The sequence below is a fragment of the Pipistrellus kuhlii genome, unplaced genomic scaffold (assembly GCF_014108245.1).
Source record: "Pipistrellus kuhlii isolate mPipKuh1 unplaced genomic scaffold, mPipKuh1.p scaffold_m20_p_10, whole genome shotgun sequence".
Lineage (NCBI taxonomy): Eukaryota > Metazoa > Chordata > Mammalia > Chiroptera > Vespertilionidae > Pipistrellus > Pipistrellus kuhlii.
This window is the reverse complement of record NW_023425405.1, coordinates 36,840,677-36,850,014: the sequence shown is the minus strand read 5'-3', so window position 1 is coordinate 36,850,014 and position 9,338 is coordinate 36,840,677. Positions and strand designations below refer to the sequence as shown.

Below are 9,338 nucleotides of genomic sequence, written 5' to 3'. Positions count from 1 at the left end.
ATCAAAGTTACTCTCTCACATTCATATTTCTCCCCCTCTCTCTCCCCTTCCCCTCTTTCTCATTTTTAAAAAAAATCTTTATTGTTGAGATTATTATAGATGTCCCTCTTTCTCCCCCCATTGTCCCACCCCAGGCTTTCGCCACCTGATTGTGTCCATGGGTAATGCATATGTGCATATAAGATCTTTGTTTAATCTCTTCCAACCCCACCTCCCATACCCTTCCCTCTGAGAATCATCAGTCGTTCCATTTTCATGCCTCTGATACTATTTTATTCATCAGTTTATTCTGTTCATTAGATTTTTTATTCATTTATTTTTAGATTAAATTGTTGATAGATATCTATTTGTTGCCATTTTGTTGTTCATATTTTTTTATCTTTTTCTTTTTCTTCTTCTTCCTCTTCTTAAAGAACACCCTTCAACATTTTATGTAACACTGGTTTGGCAGTAATGAACTCCTTTAGCTTTTCTTCTCTGTGAAGCTCTTTATCTGACCTTCAATTCTAAATGATAGCTTTGCAGGGCAGAGTAATCTTGGTTGTAGGTCCTTGCTATTGAATATTTCTTGCCACTCCCTTCTGCCCTGGATAGTTTCTGTTGAGGAATCAGCTGACAATCATGTAGGCATTCCTTAATAGGTAACTCACTGCTTTTCTCTTGCTGCTTTTAAGATTCTCTCTTTGTCTTTAGCCCTTGTCATTTTAATTATGATGTGTTTTGGTATGGTTCTCTTTGGGTTCCTCTTATTTGGGACTCTCTGTGCTTCCTGGACTTGTAAGTCTATTTCTTTCACTAGGTAGGGAAGTTTTCTGTAATTATTTCTTCAAATATGTTTTCAATATCTTGCTCTCTTTTTCTAGCACCCCCATAATGCAAATGTTGGTACCCTTGAAGTTGTCCCAGAAGCTCCTTACACTATCTTCATATTTTTGGATTCTTTTTTCTCTTTGCTCTTCTGGTTGGGTGTTTTTTGCTTCCTCATATTTCAAATCATTGATTTGATTCTCAGATCCTTTACTGTACTGTTGAATCCCTGTGTATTATTGTATTTTTTATTTCAGTCAGTGTATGTTTAATTTCCTACTGATCCTTTTCCATTTTTTTTTTTTTGAGGTTTCTAGAAGATTATTGAGTAACCTTATAACCCTGGTTCTGAACTCTATAACCAGTAGTTTGCTTTCTCCCATTTCTTTCATTTGTGACATGTTTCTTTGTCTCAACATTTTGTCTGCTTCCCTATGTTTGTTTCCATGTATTGGGTAGACCTTTGATTTTCTTTTAAAAATCCGCAATTACTTAGTTGCCGACCCAATATATCCCTTTGAGTTGGTAGAGTGGCCTTGTGTAGTAGGTGTTCTATAGGTCCCAATGGCTCAGTTTCCCCAGTCACCTGAGCTGAGAGCTCTAGGTGTACCCCTTTGTGGGCTATGAACACAGTCTTGTTGTAGTTGAGACTTGATTGTTATTGGTGTCACTAGGAGGAATTGATGTCCAGACCAGCTACAACTACAGTGGAAGAGCTACTGTGCAGGAGATACCCCTATGGAGCAGGACTTGCTTCAGTGGGGCTTTATTGCTCACTGATTCTGCCCCTTGTGTATGTCACTTATGGATGTGAAGAGTTGTAATCTGATATGGTCTGACACTGACCACTGGGTCCACTGGCTCTTGTATCTCCAGGGAGGTGCAAAGTCAACCACTGCCTGAGGCCACTCAGCAGGAGCTACAGAGAGATCTGCAGATTCCTCCTCTTTGTATCAGGATTGAAAGTGCCTAGATGAGGCCCAGCTGTCAAGCAAGACAGGCTGGTGCTGGTGCCTGGTCTTGGGTCTTTTATTGATAGGTTGGGGCTCCCTGATCAAGCTGAAGCTTGTTTGAGATTTTAGCCTGAACAAGAACAGGGCATTCATTTGCAAAAGCTGCTGCACACAGCTTGAGTGAGGTTGTAAATTGGATGAGGTTGAGTCTTAGAGAGTCACAAGGGCAGAGCAAGCAGAAATGGCTGCCAGTCAGCCCTATGACCAGGGAGGTCCCAGCATAGGAACAATGATTCCTACAAGCACCCCCATATGGGAGAAATCCACCCCTGGGTTTCCAGCCCTGATGCCAAACATTCCAGTTCCTCCTTGTATGTGTCTATGTTCCCCAAAGCCTCGCCCTGGTGCTGGAGCTCAGAGGAAGCGGGACCTTGTAAGTTCATTTCATGGTTCCTGCCTTTTAAGAGGAATAGCTGGGTCTCCAGCAGCCTCTGTGTCACTGAGCCACAATCTGCACTGTGTTTTTTTTTTTTTTTTTTTTTTTAAATATATATATTTTATTTATTTTTCACAGAGAGGAAGCGAGAGGGATAGAGAGTTAGAAACATCAATGAGAGAGATGTGCCCGCAACCAAGGTACATGCCCTTGACCGGAATTGAACCTGGGACTTTTCAGTCCACAAGCTGACGCTCTATCCACTGAGCCAAATCAGGTTTGGCATGCACTGGTTTTTATAGTCCATAATTCTTACTGTCCATAGGGACTTCTTTTCCTAACTCTGGGACCCTTGGCTGGTGTGGGGCTGGGACCCCTGTTCCTCTGGGCAGCCTATGCGGAGACAATCTCCCCCCCAATTAAGAAGGAAGAACATGTGAGTGCCAGCCTAGCCTGGTTCGCACCTCTGCACATCCTACCAGTCTCAGTGTGCTTTCTTCTTTACTTCTCTAGTTGGAGGACTTCCATTCAGCCAGCTTTCCAATGGTTCTGGACGATGCTTGTTCTGTATTTTAGTTGTAATTTTGATTTGGTTATGGGAGGCGGTGAGTACAGGAGTTTACCTAGGCAAACATCACCAAATCTCCTCCTTCCTCTCTCTCTCAAAAAAAAAGAATATCATGATTGCTGAAGGGGAATAGGGGGTCACAAGAGAGTATTGGACCCAAGACCAGGCACCAGTTGGAGAGAAAAGAAAATGTTTGTATACTGAATGGAATGATTTGTGGAAAGAAAACAGTTGAAGATGCATTGGACAGGATAAGTGAAAGGTCCAAATTTTAGAGAAATTGAGACAAGATAAAATCCAGAGACCATAAGACATATTCTCAATTTTAACAGATGTGCTGAAGTACAAGATTGCTTTAAATGCCAGAGGCATTCATAGATTTGGTTGTGGTTTGATGACAGTTAATATTTGATGGTTTTTCCCTCTGAATAATGTATAAAGCTAAGTCATCAGCCAAAAAATGAGAGCATAAAGGGTGAACATTTTGATGAGAGAGGGGAAAGGATGGAAAAGTCATGGGGAAATTATGGGAGAACGATTAAAGAGTTCCATGGCCTTCTCAACCTGTGAGAATTAAGGAGAAAGCAATTAGCCCAGCTTATGCTCCTTCTTGCCTGCCCTTGGAGGAAGGGCCTAGTACAGAGACACCTGGGGAGTGGTAGGTGTCATCAGTGGGAGCTTATCCACCTAACTGCATGTGGCCATCACCTCCTTTCACAGTTAGTTATGGATTTAGTTTCAATTTAGATTTTAATTAATGAACTTAAATATTTAAGCTTTTTTATTTTTAGATTGTTAATAAATTATATATTTGTTTAATTCTTGACTTTTATATCAATGCCTTCATCAACCATTGGCTGACAGAAAGCTGCCATCCCTGTCACTCCTCAGAGGTGTTATCACACACCTTTCCAGGAGGACACAGTCATTTCCCACCTCCTTTATCCCTGTTCACAGAGACACACTACCCAGAGATTGGAAGGATTGGGCTGATAACAAAGAGAAAAAGTGGAAGTCCACTTACTCTTTAGAAGAGCCTTGGCACCAAAGGCCAAAGCCATAATGAAAAGAAAGACAAATTAGATGAAGCAAAAATATTCAATGTCTGTGTAGCAAACAGATCTTAAAGTTAAAAGGCCATTATAAAATGGGAAAAATATTTGAGACTACATGCAGGGGGAGGGAGAGAGGGAGAGGGGGAGGGAGAGGGGAGAGAGAGAGAGAGAGAGAGAGAGAGAGAGAGAGAGAGAGAGAGAGAGAGAGAGAGAGAGAGAGAGAGAGAGAGAGAGAGAGAGAGAGAGAGAGAGAGAGAGAGAGAGAGATGTAAGAGAGACACATGGATTGGTTGCCTCCTTCTCCACCTTCTCCCCCCCAACTGGGGCTGGGGATTGAACCTGCAACCCAGTTACCTGCCCTAAACTGGGAATTAAACATGAGACCTTTCAGTGTGTGGGCTGGTGCTCTAATCACTAAGCAATACCAGCCAGGGCAACATATAAAGAAAAGTATTAAAACTTGAAGGAGGTTAACAACTAAGAGAAATTTTTAAAGAAAGAAAGAGCAAAAGGACCAAGAACAGGAAAACATATTTCAGGGGGAAAAAAATGTCAAATAAAGATAACAATGAACCGAAACCTGTTTGGCTCAGTGGATAGAACGTCGGCCTGCAGACTGAAAGGTCCAGGATTCGATTCCGGTCAAGGGCATGTACCTTAGTTGCGGGCACATTCCCAGTAGGGGGTGTGCAAGAGGCAGCTGATCGGTGATTCTCTCTCATGGATGTTTCTAACTCTATTCCTCTCTCTTTCTCTCTGTAAAAAAAAAAATCAATAAAATATATATATTTTTAAAAAGATAACAATGATCACCTACATTGGTAATCAGTAAAATGTTAATTAAAATAACAATTTATATCACTTCTCAGCCTTTTGGCTAAGATAAAGTGTAAAATAACAATTTATTGTTGTTTATTACGTTAATAAAGATACAAAAGATTATAACTCGTATGATGACTAACTTATTAGGAAGTGCTTTCATATACTCTTAATGAAGTGTAAATGCACAGCTGGGTGGAAGGGGAGGCAATATCTAAAGCTTAAAACCTTCTTTCACCCAAAGTTCACTTCAGGGATGAGACACTAATTTGAGACCCTTTGGTTCAGGGCTTTCAATTGTGTAGAGCCTCAAAATCAGGCTGTGGATTATTATCAAACAAGCTTATACACTGAGTCAAAGAGATAACTGATGAGAAAGCAAGACATTTATCACTTAACAGAATTGTGCTAGGTCACATGATCTATATAATACACTAGAAGTGGAGACATTTTCCTCATTTTATAATCGTCTTCAAAATAGTGTAGTTATAGTGTATTTTATTATATATTTTTGCATTAGAATGTTTGATTGGTTAAAGTATACATTTAAATATACTACAATTTAAATGTAGGTATATTGGCATTTATTATTTTAAAACATATTTTGTCTCAAAAAATTGTCTGAGTTCTTTTGCCCTTGAAAAGTCATTAAAAAAACTTAAAAAATATTTAAATAGCTAATAGAAGAATTTTGAGCTGTATTACCTCCACACTATACAGACATTAATAATGATATTGTCCAGGAATATTCACTGACATGGAAATATTTAAAAAAAAACTTTATAGGAGAATATGAACTGAATAAACTTATTTTTTTGAAAATTTATATATGATTATGCATACTGAAAAATAGTATCCAAAGTATCACATTCAAACTTGATGCCAATGGTTAGCAACATGAAAAAGGAAATGTTATTTCAGATACTTATTCCTAGGATAATATACATGTGTTTTGAGAGTGGTACCTGGAAAGTTTTTCTTTTTAAATGTGAATAAAATAATCAGGGAAGTTTTTTACCCATTTTGTGAATAGATAAATAGAGAAAGAGGCAAGATCAATGCTTGGAGCTGAGTCTGCTGATCTGGAAACTCTTGATGACTGTGAGCATTGTGTATCCTTTCTTTTGTACTTTATGTTCTCAGCTCCTTGGGCAGGCCTGGGTATATTGGGAGTACTCCATAAATGGTCCCTCACTGATCTCGGAATGGCTCCAGGAGCCCTGAGTACATGGATGGGAATGAATGCCATCTAATACACGGACACTGTTATTTCATGGTTAATGAAATGCTGCCGTTGGTCAGTGTTACCCTCTCAGTCTCCAGGGAGAGAGCTGAAGGATAGAGTTTCTCTCTCTTGGATTACGTGGTAGGCACTATGAGGAGAAGTCCCATACATTACTTCGTGGCTGGACAGAGAGTTGAAACAGCCTACCGACAAGAAGATTAAGTCAGGCTAACATTAAACTCGGGAACAGAGAAGTCCATTAGCGGGAAAACCAATGCCATGGCAACTGAAAACCAATGTAATTTCATTTGCTATTTAATGGCCTCTTTATGGAAAAGTGCTCTTTGTGGAAAAGGCTAATTGAGGCCAAAAAATTGCATGCAATTTTCTCTTAAAGGACTTTTCTCTCTCTCTTTTTTTTCAATGTTGCAGAGCCTGCTTTGTCCCCATGCTGTATTTTTGTCTGCTAATTTTCTGTTGGCCTTTATACGTAATGCTCCCCATCTCCTGGCCTTTGTTTCCTTTGGTATTAGTATAATAGTGTTCACCGGTTGAGAGGGCTTATTTACCTCAATGAAAATGTCCTCTCCCCAAATCCTGCATTTCCCTACCAATAAAGAGAGTTGGGTCAGGTTTAGCTGGCTGAAAAGCAGCATATTAATTCTACCTATTTCCTTTCGGCAGAGGAAAATAAAAGCTTCTTGCTTTGCTCTGCAGGAAGTAAATCCTGACAGTGGGAGGAAAATCTGGTCCTGTCAGGAGAGCCATAAAAATTCAAATGTTTCCTGGTGGAGCATGGGGCATGAGGGCAATGTAAAAAAGACCGTGCCTTTTCAAAGATGGTCCCTGCTTCTTGGTGTGACAGTGACACAAGTTACCAGCATGTTAGGAAAGTCCCTAGTGAATGGGGACGACAGAGTAAGGCGAGATGTCACTAGACTTCTCTGTTAGTAAAATAAAAAATAAAAAAAAAAGGATATTCTGGCTTGACAGACACCTGTCTCACACCCATCACCTCCCATCTTCACTTAGGTTATCCCTTGTAATAGCACACATCTGATCACCGTACTCATTTACACACAACTTGGAGATGTTTTGCCCCATCTGCTCTATTGTTAGAACATAGAAGGTAATAGTAACAGTAATTAATAAGTAAATTCTTGACTTCCATTGGCCAAGACCCTCGACTCTCAGATGGCAGAGAATGATCCTAAAAAGCCTTGTCTTCTGGTCACTGATGCCTCTAGAGGCATTGTCTCCAATCATTCTGTTGTGAATGAGTGAACTTGCAGTTCATTTGAAGGCCACCTCTTTTTCTTTTTCTTTCTTCCTTCCTTCCTTCCTTCCTTCCTTCCTTCCTTCCTTCCTTCCTTCCTTCCTTCCTTCCTTTCTTTCTTTCTTTCTTTCTTTCTTTCTTTCTTTCTTTCTTTCTTTCTTTCTTTCTTTCTTTCTTTCCTTTTTTTCCCCATATAACATTTTATACTATATAATGCTAGGGCCTGGTGCACAAAATTTCATCCATGGGGAGGCGTCCTCTCTCTCAGCCCAGCCTGCCCCCTCTCACAGTCTGGGACCACTTTCTCCTTACAGCCTGCCTGCAGCAGAGGCAGAAGAGGCTCCTGCCACCCAACCTTGAACGTGGCTTCTTGCTGAGCAGCACTCCCCATGTAGGAGCACCCTGACCACCAGGGAGCAGCTCCTGCACTGAGCATCTGCCCTCTGGTGGTCATAGCCACCAGTCATTCTGCCATTTGGTTGATTTGCATATTAGGATTTTATTATATAGGATATAGTCCATATTGAATTTTCTCTACTGGCCCCATTACTGTCATTTACACCTATTCCCCCCCCCCCCCCCAATCCAGGATCCTATCCTAGATCACACACAGTCATGTCTCCTTAGCCAACTTTAATTCCATCCAGTTCTCCAGTCTTTTTCTATTTTCTATGGCATTGATATTCTAGTAGTCCAGCCAGTTGTTTTCCAAAATGCCCTTCAATTTGTATTTACCTGATTGTTTTCTCATTATTGCATTCAAGTTAAATATTCTTGGCAGGAATATCACCAAAGTGATATTCCTAAAGATTTAATTTTCTTGAAATTTAGTGGCTTAATTTAAGATAATTGTATTGACATTAAGCATTGTATAATAGGTTTTGTGGAATAAAGTACCTTTTCCATTTCTAGATTCAATTCCTTCTGCAGTTCATGGGAATGTTTTTGTATTTTGTCATTAACTATAGTTGTCTCCATTAGCTCACCTGCATCTGTCTGTCATATCTATTAACTCTCTCTGATTGTGTTGTTATTGGTGTTTTTCTTCTGCATGCACTGTAATGCACCCAGTCAGGCAGCAGGTACCCCTGCCTGGTAAAGAATGTTCCACATAAAGTCATAGCACACTTTTGAGAACCACTGCCTTAAGCAATGCTTTGTGAGGTTGATGGTCTAGTTAGAAGCATCTCCTTCAGAGTCAGAAGTGAAACTAGTTCGCTGCTCTCATCATATTTCCCCGGGCTCTGCCTGGAAGGCCTAGCCAACCCAAAGAGAAATAAAATATATGAAGATGGGAAAGCAGGAGGCAACACCACCATTATTTCACACACACTGTTTGTCTACATAAAAAACAACAACCAAGACAGTCTAAGGTTCAATGGTTAGAATTTATAATTGAATTTAGCAGAGGTACTGCATTTGAGATCAATATACAAAAAAAATCAATTGCATTTTTACATACCAGAAACAAGCAGCGAGAAATTATAATGTAAGGAAAGATAGATTTACAATACCACACAAACTTAAGGGGCCCAGAAAATATATTCCACAAAAGGGTGGGAAAAAAATACAAAAATTGATTAGAAGACATTAAGAAGATACTCTATTTGAGGTTTATTATGAAAAATGCAGCTCTTGATTATTCCCTCCTCACAGGCAATCACTTTCACTTATTTTAGCTGAGGAGTTCGATATTTATCTCCATATTGCTAAATAAATACCATTTTTCTATGCATAAAATTGAGAAGAACAAGTAGCAACAAAAGTAGTTTTCTAATAATCTATTGATTCATCATAAAAGAAGGTGAAGATCTGGCTTCTCTTCCTTTCTCCACCGCCCCTTTCCCCCCCAACCCTACCTGCCCCCATACTGGAACCTTTCCTGCCCTCCATTCTCACAATGGAGTTATAACTACGCAGTTTGTACTAAACTAGGATGCCTTTTCCTTCTCTTTACAACATTATGTTTTTCCCTACAGTTAACTGTCTTTTTTATTTTTTTGCTTTAGGCTTTAGTTTTCTTTAAAAAAAATATATTTTATTGATTTTTTACAGAGAGGGATAGAGAGTTAGAAACATCAATGAGAAAGGATCATTGATCAGCTGCCTCTTGCACACCCCCTTCTGGGGATGTGCCCTTGAATGAAATCGAACCCGGGACCTTTCAGTCTGCAGGCCGAAGCTCTAGCCACTGAGCCA

The 9,338-nt window shown here is 39.8% G+C and overlaps 1 protein-coding gene across 1 annotated transcript in view; it reads left to right on the top strand.

The window, feature by feature from the left end:
• The window catches only part of ASB4 (ankyrin repeat and SOCS box containing 4), a 53,973-nt gene that overhangs the window by 13,488 nt on the left and 31,147 nt on the right, over positions 1-9,338 (top strand). The window lies entirely within an intron of this gene.